The sequence below is a fragment of the Pipistrellus hanaki genome (genome assembly GCF_964339955.1).
Source record: "Pipistrellus hanaki genome assembly, chromosome: 5".
NCBI lineage: Eukaryota > Metazoa > Chordata > Mammalia > Chiroptera > Vespertilionidae > Pipistrellus > Pipistrellus hanaki.
Window position 1 is genome coordinate 57,822,654 of NC_140507.1, and position 16,869 is coordinate 57,839,522.

General features: G+C 41.5%; 1 pseudogene across 1 annotated transcript; it reads left to right on the top strand.

Annotated features, from left to right (window-relative positions):
• Nucleotides 1–10,856: 10,856 nt before the first annotated feature.
• On the top strand, nt 10,857–11,742 carry LOC311623305 (glyceraldehyde-3-phosphate dehydrogenase-like; annotated as a pseudogene). The gene has a single exon. The product of its transcript is annotated as a glyceraldehyde-3-phosphate dehydrogenase-like (transcript).
• Nucleotides 11,743–16,869: the final 5,127 nt, after the last annotated feature.

Genomic DNA, 16,869 nt, shown 5'->3' on the forward strand with positions numbered 1-16,869 from the left:
ACATCGATGAGAGAGAGTCATCGATCAGCCGCCTCCTGCACACCCCCCACTGGGGATATGCCCACAACCAAGGTACATGCCCTTGACCGGAATCGAACCCGGGACCCCTCAGTCCCCAAGCAGACGCCCTATCCATTGAGCCAAACCGGTCTCGGCCTGAGAGACCTTCTAGACATCCTTCTGAACAAAGCCATGATGGTGGGCCAAGGGAGAGGCGGTTAGGGGTGAGCAGGCCTGCGGGGGTGGTGGTGGGGGGAGAGACAGTTGGGGGCAAGCAGGCCAGCAGGAGAGTCCAGTTGGGGAAAAGCAAGCTGGCAGAGGGGGCAGTTGGGGGTGATCAGACTGAAAAAGGGAGACAGTTGGGGACTATCAGGCTGGCAGGCAGAGGCAGTTAGGGGCAATCAGGCAAGCAGGCAGGCGAGTGGTTAGGAGCCAGTGTTCCCAGATTGTGAGAGGGATGTCTGACTGCCAGGGTCCCAGATTGGAGAGTGTGCAGGCTGGGCTGAGGGACACCCCCACCCCATGCACAAATTTTGTGCACCAGGCCACTAGTAGGATATAATGATCTTTGGCCCCAATCCTTTTTCTATTCTATTTTCTTTTTATATGATTTTTGAAGTAAAAGTGCCTTAGTTCCCTTCACATTCAAATTGCTTTTTGGCTTCCCAAATCCATTCAGGGCCCTTCCCAGCCTGCTTAACTTACCTTGCCTGTACTCTAAGTCTGTCTTCCCCAAGTGTCCTATTCACTATATTTTAACCATGTGCTGGACAATGTAAGAACCTATCCTAATAATCTACAGTGAAGTGCAAATTTCCTTCCTATGGGAAATTTTTTTAAATATTGAAAAATAATCAACAAATATTATTGCATATATTTAAAATATACTATAAGATGATTTGATATACATAAATTATGAAATTATTACCAAGAGTATTCAGTTTTTTAACTGCAACTCAAATTCAAATAAATTTCAAATTGATAGAATGGATACTTTAGATATGAACTTGAAAATTATTCCCTATATCTGCCTTACTTTAGCTCTCCCAATTTACCACCCCCACACCACCCTCCAACACGCATGCAATATCTGTGTCAGAGAGATATAAGGAGAGCCTTTGCTGTCATTTGAAGAAACTGGCCTCCAGATCTAAGAGGTAGTAAATATCTAATTAAACATAACTAAGCTTCCATGCCATTTCTAAATTAAATATTAACTAGACCAGTGGTCAGCAAACTGCGGCTCGTGAGCCACATGAAGCTCTTTGGCCCCTTGAGTGTGGCTCTTCCACAAAATACCATGGCCTGCGAGAGTCTATTTTGAAGAAGTGGCATTAGAAGAAGTTTAAGTTTAAAAAATTTGGCTCTCAAAAGAAATTTCAATCTTTGTACTGTTGATATTTGGCTCTGTTGACTAATGAGTTTGCCGACCACTGAACTAGACTTTTGTGGCTTCCTATTGCATCATTATGTCAAAACTTAGTTTTTTAGAACACCAATATTACCCTGGCTGGTGTGGCTCAGTTAGCTGGGCATCATCCAGTGCACCAAAAGGTTGCCAGTTTGATTCCTGGTGGGGACACATGCCTGGGTTTGGCTCAATCCCTGGTTGAGGGCATGCAGGAGGAAGCCAAACCGTGTTTCACTCTCACATCAATGTTTCTATCTCCCTCTCTATCTAAAAACAACAAATAAAAAAAAAATCTTTTAAAATGAAAAGCAAATAAAATAAAACACCAATATTTTATTATTCTACAGTTTCTATGGGTCAGGAATTCACGAGTGCCTTGGCAGGATGGTTGTGGTCCAGGGTTTTTCATGAGATTTTAGTTACGTTGTCACTTGGAGCTGCAGTCATCTGAAGTTATCTGAAAGCTTGACTGAGCCTCCCAAAAGGTTAGCACATCCGTGCTTGCTGTTGGCAGGAGGCTTCAGTTCCTCACGCACGGGTTTCTCGGTAGGGCCTCTTGAGTGTCCTACTGCCATGGTGGCTGGTTTTCTCCTTGGGGGAATGATCCAAGCAAAGTAAGGTGGAAACAGTTATGTCTTTTATGACTTGGCCTCAGACATTACACATCACAATTTCTGCTACGTTTTCTTGTTGAGAACTCACTCAATCCAATTATCTTCAAGGTTGGGGGAGGTTGACGTTTACCTTCTGATAAAAGAACTTGTGGACATATTTTAAAATCACCATAGGCCCTTTGCCTGTTTTTTCAGTCTCTCCTTACCTCTGTCTATTTAATCATATGGTCTATTGAGTATTGAGTAAATATTAAACAAATATTTTAAAACATTAAATTCTTAGATTTTAAATATTCCCATAACTAATATATGGTTTTCAAATTTTGTTATAAACCCTTTCTCCAAGTTTCCATAAACTTCCTCAACTCTAAATTACATAGTGTTGTTCAAAAATAAATCTCCTGAGTAATTTTGGGTTCAATTACATAGCATTGCTGCTCCTGAATTGACATTTCATAAAATCAATTTTAATTCATTCATATGTAGCTAAGTAAAATATTTTATGAGTTACTGAATCAAACATCTGTTCTATTTCTTTTGACTACCACTTCAGTAATTGAATTATTTTTTGAAAAAAAAAACAATCAAATTAGTTTCTTATAATTATAGACTGTTGGTTGTTCATATTTCATGTCCTTTGCAACACTTAAGTTACTGTGGTTGTTTTTCTACAGAGCATTTTCTATTAGTTTATTAGAAGCTAGAGCAATCTTATTTACCCAAGTGACCTGCTCACAGTCTGTTTCTTAAGAATAATGACAAATAAAGAGTGTTTATCTTATTGTTCTAAAATTAAAGGTATTTTTTCATCTGGCTGATTGATTTTTTTCTGCTGAGAAACCATGGCAGGTATTCTCAAGAAATGTTAATTTAAGTAAAGCAATAGTCCTCCAAGCAAAAACAATGCAGATAAAGAGAAATCACTGTTTCCTCTCTCCAAGTCCAAAAACTGGGTTAACGGAATACCAAAAGTAAACGAGCCAATATATCTAATTAATTCAAACAACCTTCTATGTCAGTGTAAAAGCAATCAGACCAAATGTTTGATTCATTTATTCATTCAATAAAAATTTATTTGAACAGCCGAAATCGGTTTGGCTCAGTGGATAGAGCATCGGTCTGCGGACTGGTAGGTCCCAGGTTCGATTCTGGTCAAGGTTATGTACCTTGCTTGTGGTCACATTCCCGGTAGGTGGTGTGCAGGAGGCAGCTGATCCATGATTCTTTCTCATCGTTATTTCTAACTCTCTATCCTTCTCTCTTCCTCTCTGTAAAAAATCAATAATATATATATATATTTTTTTTAATTTTATTTGAACATATTTATTGAATGAGCAGTGTAAGCATAGCTGACTAAGACTTTAAATAACCTAAACTGTAAAAGGATTATGGTTACCATACATTTTCCAAAATAAAACAGTATCTACAGCTAAATAAGCTCCTACTTGATTTGACCTTCTACATATCAGCTATTAACTATGGGCAAAGGAAAGTAAAATAATAACCTGAAAACACTGAAGAGTTGAAAAAGCAGGCAAATTCTGGAGGAAGACAAAAGTTGGTAGAAGAAACCAGCACAGGATATGTATGCTTTTAAAAACATATTTTTATTGATTCCAGAGAGGAAGAGATAGTTAGAAACATCAATAAGACAGAATAATCAATTGGTGGCATTTGGCCCATTAGGGATCAAGACCGCAATCCAACCATGTGCCCTAACTGGGAATCAAATCACAACTGCCTGGTTCATAGATGGGTGCTCAACCACTGAGCTACACAAGCCTGACAGGGTATGTATACACTTTTAATAGACTTTAACTTACAAGCAGGATGAAGGTGGCACCAAGTGAAGTAACCAGAGGAAATCTCAACAAAGAAATATAAACAATAAAAAAGAACCAAATGGGAATTCTAAAATCAAAGAATAAAATTTACTGCATTGGCTTAACAATAGAATGGAATTAATGAGGGGGGATGGAGAGTAACTTGAAGATAGATCAATGTAGATATGTAGAACACAGAGAAAAGATTGGCGGGGAAATGAACAAACCTTGAAAAACCTAAGGACAATCATAAGTGTCCAACAGACATGAACAAAATTCAAGAAGGAGAGTTCAGAGAATATGAGGCATACAACTTATTTGAAGAAATAATTCCCTACAACTTCTCAAGTTTAGTGCAAGACATAAAATTTTCATATTCATGAAGTTTAGTAAAAAACAGGATGTATGCAACGAAAACCATGACTAGGCATATTGTAGTCAAACTGCTGGTAATAAAGCTAAAGGAAGTCTTGTTACTATTGTAGGCAGCGGGAACTGCGCTAGGTGTCTGGCCGGTGGGCGTCAGACCAAACCAAGGTTCAGCAACCTCCGTACTTGGGTCTGGCAGGAAAAAATTAAGAACAAGGCCCAAACTGCAAGAGAAGATTTATGTGGCAAATCACAAAGATAAAAGAAGTAATTCCTAGAACAAATGGGTTTAGGATACAAATTATAGAGGTAAAGGAAGGGCCCTTGGGGCTTCGGAGTGAGGAAGCTAATGGTGTCATGTCTGGGGCGGAAGGGGAGAGGGAAGTGCTCCCCAGGGAGGGAGAGCTCACTGGGTCCTCCTTCCTAAGGGCTTTACGGGCATGAATTTTAGGGGAGGTCCAGGGATAGAGCTCAGTGGAATTTTCATCAGCATTGACCTATGAATCAGATTATGGTTCGATTCCTGGTCAGGGCGTATGCCCAGGCTTCAGGCTCCATCCCCAGTAGAGGGCCTGCAGGAGGTAGCCGAACAATGGTTCTCTCTCAATATTGATGCTTCTATCTCTCTTTTCCTCTCCCTTCCTCTCTGAAATCAATAAAAATATATTTTAAAAATAAATAAAGAAATTGAGTTTCTGTGGTTACAATCCTAAAACCCATTTAAGAGAAAATAGTTGTGAAACCTTTTGATTTGCAAGGCTGAGGTACATCCAGTCTCCACTATGTAGTCTTTTTTTTTTTTTTTTTTTTTTTTTTTTTTTTGCTTCAACTGCCCAAGATTCTCTTTAAGCATTAACCCCTAAAAGATTTCAGAAAAGGCATCGGTTGTGTGGAAGGCAAAGCCCCCCCTGCTCCTGAACATGAGTTAAAGGGAAAGAGCAAACTCTAATCTGCCCTTGGATAAAGTAATGAAACCTATCTCCAATACCAGGTTTGTAGCCGTGGTAGAAAAAAAGCCACCAGCCAGAATAAAGTTGAGGATACAGACAAAAGAAAAAAATGCTTGTGAAGGAAGTTCACAGAGAAGGTGTCAGAAAAGCAGACTGGCCTTAAACATTAGAAAGGACATCTTATCTCCTGAGACTGGAACAAAGAGAATAAGATTGATGAGGAAATAAAACCTTTAAAGTATAGGGGATTTAGGGAACTATGTGATATCTACCTTGATTAATTGGCAATCACTACAATCAAAGCAGCTGAACCAGGAGATACAGTGGATGCAGGCATTAATTACAGAAGGAGTTGTGATTTAAAGGTCAAAACAATTAGACCCTGTGCACCGAATACAGCACGGTGGTGCAAGCACAACAAAGCAACTGCTATAAAATAATGCTGGATCCCAACTTTACTCTTTAAAGCAAAATTTCAACCTAGATTTAAATCTAGAGAATAACCATAGAAGTGCTAGGGATAAAACAACTGCTATGATATAGCACAACCCATTGCACAACGATGATGCCACATATCATTTTTAAGAAAAACTCCAGCATTTTATGTCCCCCTCCTTTCTGGATACTCACTCTGCTGTCTCAGCTCTGTTTTTACAGGTTATCCGTGGCTGTGGACTTTGCTGAGATGGTAGGGACAGTCTTTAAACTGCAGCAATTAAAACCTAACCAGTGAACTGAAATTGCAAATAGACGGACAACGTTGGCCAGAGTAACTGGTTATGGAGTGCTTTGGCCCTCATGGCCCTCACCTGGAAACCTGCTAGACTAGTATATTTTAACTGTTGAAGCATTGGGAGCCATAGTACATTGTAATTCAATTCAAATACTCCAAAGTCTATTTTCATTCATTCAACCAATAATAATGAGGGCCCGCTGAGGAAAGAAACCATGTTAGAGGTGAAAACAAAAGGAGTGGAGGATTTGTTTGCTCTGAAGAAACTTTGTTTTTGAGAGCTGCCTTTGATTGTCGAGAACCTTCCATTCTGAGCCTCTCCATCCAACTCCTCCATGGATGTCTTGGGTCGTCCTTTCCATGTTTTTCATTCTGGAAAATTGGGATAACTCAGTAGAATAAGAAGAATATTTCAGATGGGCAAACCAACTATTATGTCATGCCTTTTATTCCTTCCTTCCTATTTATACATTTATAAAAACAATAAACTCGAAGTTCTATTTTAGTGAGTAGCTTGTGAAACACTTGAGTCAGCTCTATACATAGTCTTTCTATCAAACAGTTTTTTTTTTATTGATTAAGGTATTACATATGTGTCTATCAAACAGTTTTTGAAATTATTTTAAAATTAGCAGGGTAGCCCGGCCAGTGTGGATCAGCAGTTGAGCATTGATCTTTGGACTAGGAGATCACAGGTTTGATTCCCAGTCAGGGCACATGCCCAGGTTGCAGTCTCGATCCCCAGTGGAGGGCATGCAAGAGGCAGGCGATCCATAATTCTTTCTCATTATTGATGTTTCTCTCTCTCTCTCTCCCTCTCCCTTCTTCTCTGAAATCAATACAAATATATTCTTAAAATTAGAAGGGTAAGGAACATCCATACCGTCTATGGACTGCTTTTTACTTCAGGGGGGGAAAAAGTGACAACAAACATCACTGGTGGGTGAGATAATGGAGTCAAGATATACTATCTCAGGTAAATTAATTTCACCATTTTATAAAACACAGTGAGATATTGTTTCCTACCTACACATCCTGCAAGTCCTAGAACAAAGCACTGCAGCACTTAACCACTGAGTCAGCCTTGTATCAGCAGTTTTTATTTTTATTTTTTTTTTCTCTGCTCAACTTTAGGAACCTATCTGAGAAACGCCAGCATCCAGCCTCTCTCCTGGACACTCTGAGAGCAAGCGGATGCTCACCATCTGCCATTCATATCACCTGGATGGTTCCTCCCTCTCCCCTTGTCTTTGGGAATTTCCAATGTGCTTTACTAAAGAACTGACATAAATCCCGGCCGATTGGCTCAGTGGTTGAGCTCTTACATATGAACCAGGAGGTCATGGTCAGTGTACATGCCCAGGTTATGGGCTCAATTCCTAGTATGGGATGTGTGGAAGGCAACCAATCAATTATTCTTTCCCATCAAGAGGCATACTGTACGGGGCCCCAGGACAGCAGCTCAAACTTATATCTAGGTCACAGCTGCGTTTATAGGATCAGTCCTTCAGTCATGATCTTGACGTCTTCCCAGTGAACTCAGCTCAAAAGTGAACTTAACTTTGTGACAGCATGGATGGACCTGGAGAGCATTATGCTAAGTGAAAGCATTCAGTCGGAGAAAGACAAGCACCATGTGATTTCCCTCATATGTGGAATCCAATTAACAAAATGAACTGACAAGCAAAATAGAGACAGACTCAGAGAGAGAGAGCAGGCAGACAGCTGGCGGGGGGGGGGGGGCGCGGGTGTTCTGGGTAGGGGTTGGAAGTATTGAGCAAAAAAGAAAAAATAAACATGAACACAGACAACAGTGTGGTCATTGCTGGGGAGGGGGTAGAGGGGTGCTAGAGTAAGGTAAAGGGGGCATAAATGGTGATGGACAGAGACTTGGAGTGGTGAACACACAACGCAGTGTACAGATGATGCGCTGTAGAATTGTGCACTTGAAATCTGTATAATTTTGTTAAGCAGTGTCACCCCAATATATTCAATAAAAGGAGGGGGGGGGAGTGAACTTAAAAATCCCTTTACATGCTTTAGGTAGATGGAGTCTGAGCAGACCTTTGTCTTAATAAGCCTATTTTAACTTTTCATTGTTAATTCCTGGGGGTTTGTTTCCAACTGTCACCCTTGCATAATAATTATGATGCTATGGATAAACATTCTGCCCTCAAGGCCTTTTAGGCTGCAATGTAAGACCAGTCACCAAAGTAGCACTCTGTTCTCCAAAGTCAAGGCAAGTGAGGTGAGAAGCAGAAAGGTCTGGCTGGATATCACACACAAATCAGAAAAGGGAAATTAACCTGAAGTCTTTGGCCCCAAAGCCAATGGCACACAGGGTCACAGGCTGACTGTCACCGGGGAGTAGGCCAGTGGCACAGGCCCCGTGTGCAGAAGTGGGCCGCTCTTAGCCTAATACTCTGCTTCCACTGTCTTAAGTCCTTGATAACTTTTGAATAAGGGCTCTGCATTGTGCGCTGGGCCCAGCACATTATTCAGCCAGTCCTGTTGTCATTTCTTTAAATATATGGTGAGGCAGGAGGAGAAAGGAGGAGTCTGTTGAAACTTAAGTCACTGGTATTCATCCACAGCCATGGAGACACTAATATTCTTCTCTCCAGCACATGTTAATGTTTTGACTTCTGATTCCTCAATTACCAGCTGCTCTACTTCAAATAAGAAGCTGAATAGTAAAATAGATGTTCATTCGTTTCATGCTCACTGGGAAGACCCATGTTATGTTACATAATGAAGCTACAGGGGCGGACTATGCTATTGCATGAGATCCTTGGAGAGAGGTCAGGAAAGAGTGATTCTAAAAGAAGTGAAGGTGCTGGCCAGCGTAATGAAGTGGTTGAGTGTTGTCCCATGCACTGAGAGGTCACTGGTTCAATTCCCAGTCAGGGCACATGCCTGCCTGGGTTTCTAGCTCAATCCCAGTTTGGGGTGTGCAGAAGGCAGCTGGTCGATGATTCTCTCTCATCATTGATATATCTATCTTTCTCTCCTCTCCCTTCCTCTCTGAAATCAATAAAAATATATTTTTAAAATAAAATAAACAAGTAAATAAGTAAAGTGAACGTGACCCTCTGGAAAGAAATGAATAGAAGTCTTTGACACTCGAGATGTCAAAGCAAAAACAGGATGACATCTTCAGACAATGATCCCATTCCCCTCCTACTGGCAGAATCAGCCCAGCTCCTGATGCAGAACTACAAGGGGGTTCAGGATTACCAGGCCCACACAGCATCCCAGCAGATAGTCAGATTGCAGCCTAAACAAGTAAGAGATTTGCTGTTGGTCAACAGACAGAGGAGATAACAATGTCGCAAATGCAGTTGTTTATACCCAAGACTCAGTTCCTGTTGCTTGCAAAGAGCCTAGGAGAGAGAGAGTGTGTGTGTGTGCAGTTGATCCCTAGAGAGAGGATTTGGAGTGTATGTGGGCCAGGTGTGTGGGGCCGTGAGGTGAGATGGAAGTCACATCTGCTGGGGAGAACTGAGAAAGGTGGGAGGATAAATCCAGAAGCAGGCAGGTCCCCATGCTTCTGTGCCAGGAAAGGAACAGCACTCCAATATCTGCAGGTGATGTGAATGAGCACCAGTCTCTGGTGATTCCGGAACTCTCGCGACTTCCATTGGCAAACTACATTAAAGTTTGATGTATGCTACATAGCATTTTCTCTTAATTAAACTTCTTAATTAAACTTGATAGCAAAAAAAAAAAAAAGAAGAAGAAGAAAAGAAAAGAAAGAAAATGCCTGTCTTCCATTTCAGATATCCCCAGCAGTGCTAGAAAAGGGAAATGTACCACCAGGAATTGTTCTATAAAAGTAATTACCTGAAGGAATTTATGAAACAAATGTACTGATTCAGGTGTTACACATGTTATTAGTCACATTAGAAAAGTCTTAGTACAAACAGAACATTTGTATCTTCGGCGGATGGTAGTAGCTCAGAAGAGGAAGTCATTTCGATGCTGCAATGATAACTGTAGGTGCTAGGACAGCAAAAAGGGCAGCAGACTGGGATATTGATTCTAGACAGAATTCCCCTTCTGTTATAATATAACTATAGGTCATTGGCCAAACATTGCTTGTGTGGCCCTCAATTGAAACAGAAAATGTTTAGTTCAGTGGTTCTCAAAGTGTGTCACCAAAACCAGCCACATCAGCATCACGTGGGAACTTATTAGAAATACAAATCCTCAAGCTCCATCCAAGACCTACTGAATCAGAGACTCTGGGGGCACAGCATAGCAATCTGTATTTTAACAAGTCCTCCAAGAGATTCTGATATGTGCTGAAATCTTAAAAAGACTTAATTAGATAAACTCCAACTCTCATTAGAGCTCAAACATTCTATAGCATTGTGACCATTATCATCTTCATCATCATCAGTCATAACTATCAAGAGAATACTTTTTATCCCCTCACCCCTGTTCTAAATGCTTTATGTATTGTATAATAATCTATTTACCCACCACAGCATCCTGTAAATTCTATTATGTCCTCTTAGCAAATAAGGCATGCAAGGGTCTGCTAGCTCTGGTAAAAATGCACCACTAAGATCCTTCTTCAAGGAAAGCTTTGTTCCTCCAGCTGTCAGCAACTTCAGGGTTTTCTTCAGCTGCAAAGAACCAACCTACCCAAAGACACATCCTTCCAGGGGAGCCCATATCAGGTAATCACAGAAGGGTGTAAAGGCCTGATCCACCAGGGCAACGCTCTGACCAGGTATATGTTCCAGAATTTCCCAGTAGGAGGGGGAGCCTGCATGAATTTGATGTCTCCCTCTCTCAGTCTTGCTTGTTTCCCCTTCCTGTCACATATGCTGATTCCTAAATATCCTGCTCACCTAATTTCTCAATGTCTGCTTCTGGAAAACCCATTTCTAACAGTAGTTAATTGATAGAGGCTAGTCATTGGTTGAACCAGGTTTCAAATCCAGGTATATGGACACTAAGCCTTCGGCTCTTAACTACAACTACATGCTCTACACGTTCCAATATGATTTTACTCACGGCAAATTTAAAGGAACAATCAAGGCTGATAATGGGAAGCTTGTCATCAATGGAGAGTCCATATCCACCATCCAGGAGTGAGATCCCACCAACATCAATTGGCATCCTCACTGCTATGGATGAGACTGGGGATCACTTGCAGGGTGAAGCCAAGAGGGTCATCACCTCTGTCCCTTCTGTGAATGCCCCCAGGTTTGGGATGGGTGTGAATCATGGCAAGTATGGCAACTCCCTCAAGATTGTCAGCAATGCCTCCTGCACCACCGACTGCTTGGCCCCTCTGGCCAAGGTCATCCATGACAATCCTGGCATCGTGGAGGAACTCATGACCACAGTCCATGCCATCACCGCCACCCAGGAGACCGTGGACGGCCCCTCCAGGAAGCTGTGGTGTGATGGCTGAGGGGCTTCCAAGAACATCCTCCCTGCTTCGACTGGCACTGCCCGTATTATGGGCAAAGTCATCCGTGGGCTGAATGGGAAGCTCACCAGGATGGCCTTCCGTGTCCCCATTGTGTGAGTTGTAGATCTGACCAGCCACCTAGAGAAAGCTGCCAAATACGATAACATCAAGAAGGTAGTGAAGCAGGCATCAGAGGGCCCCCTCCAGGGCACCCTGTGCTATACTGAGGACCAGGTTGTCTCCTGTGACTTTAACAGTGACACCCACTCCAGCACCTTCAATGCTGGGGCTGGCATCGCCCTCAATGACCACTTTGTTAAGCTCGTTTCTAGGTATGAAAATGAATTTGGCTACAGCAACAAGGTGGTGGACATTATGGAGCCCCCTGGACCACCAGCTCCAGCAAGAGGATGAAAAAGGACTCTTCTCAGATGCTGGAGAGCCCTTGCCCCAAAGCAACCCCCCAACACACAGAATCTCCTGACCTCTACAGTTTCTACCCTAGATCCCCTGAAGAAGGGGAGAGGCTTAGGCAGCCCTACATTGTTATGTACCATTATTAATGTTCACTGTATCCAGTAAAAAATATTATAAAAAAAAAAAAAGACAAAAGGGACTAAGGAAAATTTCTGGAGATGATGATTGTTTCTTACTTTGATTGTGATTCTGGTTCCTAGGTGAGTGATACGTCAAAATTCTTCAAATATTACGTATATGTATACAGTGTTTTGCATAGCAATTTACTTTAATAAAGCTGTTTGGAAAATCTGGGGTGTGATTTCTGTTTATACATGAAGCAAAAAAATAAATAATTTTAAAGCAAGCAGTCATCACCAAAAGAGAACTTTCACTGGGGAGGAAAAAAAAACACCCAAAAATGTCCTGACCAGACTACATTTTTAGTGCAGTGATGCTCAGTATTTGGCTGTCCACTGGAATTAATAGAGATTCTATTAATTGGTGCCATTTAACTTGCTCGGGGTACAGTATGGATATTGAGATTTTTTTAAAAACTCTCCAGGTGATTCTAATATCCAGTGAAGATTGAGAACTTCTGCTTCCAGGTAAACTCAATTCTCATTACACAGCCAGCAGTTCCTTAAGGAAAAAGCACTCATGTGTGATAAATTTGGGAAGTCATTTAAATATTTTTTTTTTCATTAAGTGAGTTACTTGCTGGGTAACATACAAGAGATTTGTCCCAATAGAAATAAGATGCAAAAATAAAAGGGCAATTCTATTGCAAAGAGTTGGCACACAGATCCGACCCACTTTCTTCTCTCTTTCTCCCACCCCAAATTCAGCCTCATGTGGATAACAACACCAAAGCTACTGTTTGGTCAGCCAGAGAATCATACAAATACCCTAAGCTTTTGACTCCATCTTAGTAGCAAAACAAATAACAGTTATACCTCACACAGAAACTACAAGGCATTATCACATTTCATAAACGCAGGTGAAACTCATTGGGATTGCTATGAGCAGTAATGACTTCATTATACAGAACTAGAGAGATTTAGTAACTCACCCAATGACACTGCTCTCTTCCCTGTCTGTGAAATTCCACAGGAAAAAAATGCTTTGGTAGCCATCAAGGACTATAAAAAAAGAAAACTACTGACAGCATAGAAATGAAATATATATGTATATGAGAGAGAAGAAGGATTAGGGAGAAAGAGAGAGAAATGGTGCCCAGAATTAAACTGGCAACCTTTTGATACAGGGGAAAGGAACCAACAAATTGAGCCACACCAGCCAGGGCCAGAAATGAAATTTTTTGTAGTGAGTATAGGCCAAGTGGGGAGAGGAAAGGGATTTTTTTTTTTTTCTGCCAAGGGCCATTTGAATATTTATAACATCATTTGCAGGCCATACAAAATTGTCAACTAAAAAATTAGCCTGCTAGTTCTGTCTATGTGGCTCAGTGGTTGAGCATCAATCTATGAACCAGGAGATCATGGTTTGATTCCCTATCAGGGCATATGATATAATCGCAAAATGGACTCGCTTACCAGTAGGGGGCATGCAGGAGGCAGCTGATCAATGATTCTCTCTCATCATTGATGTCTCTATCTCTCTCTCCCTCTCTCTTCCTCTCTGAAATCAATAAAAAGTATATTTTTAAAAAATTATCCTGCTATATTGATCAAATATTTAATTAACTCGCCCCTAATGCCTTGGCAGGGCCAGACCAAATGAGGTCAAAGGCGGAACGTTTCCCACCCCTGGTTTAGACAGAACCCAGATGGGTAGAGGTGAAACAGTCCCAGCACAGAAGAGAAACGCTGCTGATGAGGCTATTTCTCAGTCCTAGAGAAACAGAACTCCTGAGGTCCAACCCCAATACGCCATACGGTGTCATAAAAGGCAAGGTAAACGTCAGTTTTTGCCTCACTGAATTCTTTTCTATGTCACTAAACAAGTATATGAGCTCAGAACAATCAAATGGTGTACTCTTCTGTACCAACTAGCCAGTAGCTATGATGTGCACTGACCACCAGGGAGCAGATGCTCAACGCAGGAGCTCCTGAGCTGCGGTCACTTGGCTGCAAGGGTTTTTGGGTGATGCACCCAGAACCAAAGAGTAGGGAGCCCAATTCTGGGGGTGCTTCACCCAAAAATCACCCTCTCACAATCCAGAACCCCTCAGGGCGATGTCGGAGAGCCCATTTCAACCCCATCTCTGCAGGCCAACCCGAAGAACCCCACCGGTGCACAAATCCGGGCCTCTAGTGACAATATAATTGCTCAAGAGAAGGGCATTGTACATTCTTGAGCAGGGAAACAATAAGATGAAAGGGACTGTTTAAAAACATGAGCCTGTCAGCAAATATCTATTGTAGGTATTATCTCGGCACAATGCCTCTGTCCCCGTGTCATGTTTTAGATTCTTAGGGAAGCCTTTGATGTACACCTACCACAAAGCATACATCACTGCTAGAGACAGGCAATATGTTTCTCTCTTAGAAAGGATCATGATATAATTGCAAAATGGATTCAGATGAGTGTTTCAAAAGAGGCACTTAGGGTGGTGAAATATGGAACTACACTCATGGAGTATTCAATAGTCTCGTAGACACAGCTACTCTTCATGTATGCAACACATTACTGAGCACTGCTATGTGCCAGGCATAGTGCTGGGTGAGGAATATGGTGGGAAATGAAATAGATGTAGGCTCTTTCTTCAAGAAGCTTATCATCTGTGAGAATCAAATGAACATCCGTATTCAAACCGCCGGCAGGACTATGAAGACAGTAAGTACTGGGGTGGGGAGCAGTCTATAGACCTAATTTAGACTGGGAGGGAGGAAGAACTGACCAGTCTTCCGAGAGAGAGAGAAGCATTTAAACTGAGACCTGAGGATGAGAAGTCAGCTAAGCCAAAATTAGAGACTATTTAATGGTGGTGGAGGGGGACCCGGGTCACATTTCCTTCTTCTTGCTGTAACAGGCCAGCCCACTGCATCAGAGGTTCGTTTCCCTTCTTTCAGCAGTGTGACAGGCGTAGTTTCTCAAACAAGTGCATTGGATCAGCTGGCGTAGGTGGGGCGTCTACATAACCAGTGTCCACACGCATCTAACATACAGGCCACCACACCCCACACAGAGGTCAAAAGCAAAGATACATACAAGGCTTGTCTTGGGATGCAATAAGACTAGATCTCCGTAGCTGCCCAACCAGATTCTTAACAAGTTATAGAGGCCTTCACTGGGTTCAGTTGCGCGTACCATCCAGATGTTCTCAGCAATACCTTCCTCTCTCTAGGCTGTGTGTCCGTGAGGGAACTCCTAGCACAGGGAAAGCCAGCGGAAAGCGCATTCCAAGGGGAGGGGGAGGAGCCTCTGGTGGATTGCATGAGTCCAGCTAATGGGTCAAGCCGAGGTCACATCCTCTGAGAGTCCCCATAGAACTCTGCCAACATAACAGGGAAGGCACCTGGACCTTGGAATCTTATTTTTATTCCTTTCTTACAACGATTAAAAAGTAAACGATGCCAAAAGTACCCGAATATTTATAGATCAACTGTTTAAATATTACATAATGTAAATATTGGAAGTCTCCCTGTTCCACAGCCCTTTCCCTGACATTCAATCTCATTTGCACGACCATCTGACTCCTGGTAACACATTGAGTGTTTCCCTTTCAATTTCCCCCTGTTTACTCAGACCCGATTTTTTTATTTTTTTATTTATTTTTATTTTTTGCAAGTGACTATTCACATCACATTTCAAATGTCAAAATTCTCATTATGTATATGCTTAAGATGTATATAATGTCACCTGTTTTCACAAAGGGAGAAAAGCTACCACGATGTTTTTTAGGGTTTGTTGTTATTGTTTGTTTGTTTTATTATCAGCCCAGTATTTTCCTCTCAAGGGCTCCAGAATGAAAAAACTGTGAACGGATTCTGAACTGATAAAAGGCTTAATTAGACTGACAGGAAGATTACCGGTAAGCAGCAAACCAGGCATCTGGGACAGATCAATTTCTTCTGGGATTAACTGTGTTTACATGTATAATATTTACATCCCAATTTGTATTTAGGATAATAGGGTTTTTAAAAATTTTTTTTAAGTATATTTTTTATTGATTTCAGAGAGGAAAGAAGAGGGAAAGAGAGAAACATTAATGATAAAAAGGAATCATTGATCGGCTGCCTGCTGCATGCCTCCTATTGGGATTGATCCTATAATCCAGGCATGTGCCCTGACCGAGAATCAAACCATGACCTTCTCGTTCATAGGTTGATCCTCAGCCACTGAGCCGCTGGCCTGGCAGAGTTAAAGTTTTAAAATGCAAGGAGTGCTATATTGTGATACTTTGTTTAGAAAAGAAACAGAAATTAAGGACATCTTAGTGTAATAAATGGCTGAGTATCTAGCCTTTACTTGATTGAAAAGTTAACATAACTGAGAGTTAAGTGCAATGAGTGAATGAGATAAAAGCACTAGAAATACATCCTATGATTAATATACTTAATAAGAACTCAAAGATGCAAGGAATAGAAAAATTTAGAAAACAATATCAGCATGTGAACGGACAATATGCAAATAGTGACTGGCATCTGTTGTCTATCATCACAGAGGGAAAATGAGACAGAAGAATGGGTTTAAAACTCCAGCAAAGTAATTGACTAATGTCAGAATAATTTTAATGCTAAGAGCATGTAAGTGCACCATGTTCTACATGTTCTTTCAAATATTTCTCCAAATTACTCTCCTCTTAAATTATCGTTGTCCAAAATAAACCTGGACTGTATTGCAATTTCCCCCATTCCACATCCTCACTTTGTACACTAACCGGGCAAAGCCACTTTGATTGTTCAGGTTCCCAGGAGGAAGGGACCTATTAAAGGATTTGTTGTGTGATATGTGTATCATTTTACTTTGAGAATAGCAGGTCCCTGTGAGTGGAAAGAGCACAGGGTGGAGCTGGAAGTCTGCAGTAGTTTGGCTCCTCACTGCAGCAGACTGAACAGTGAAAAAATCTGCAGTTTCAGGGACTTACCACCAGAGGGGGAATGTGAGCCGTAAAGGAGC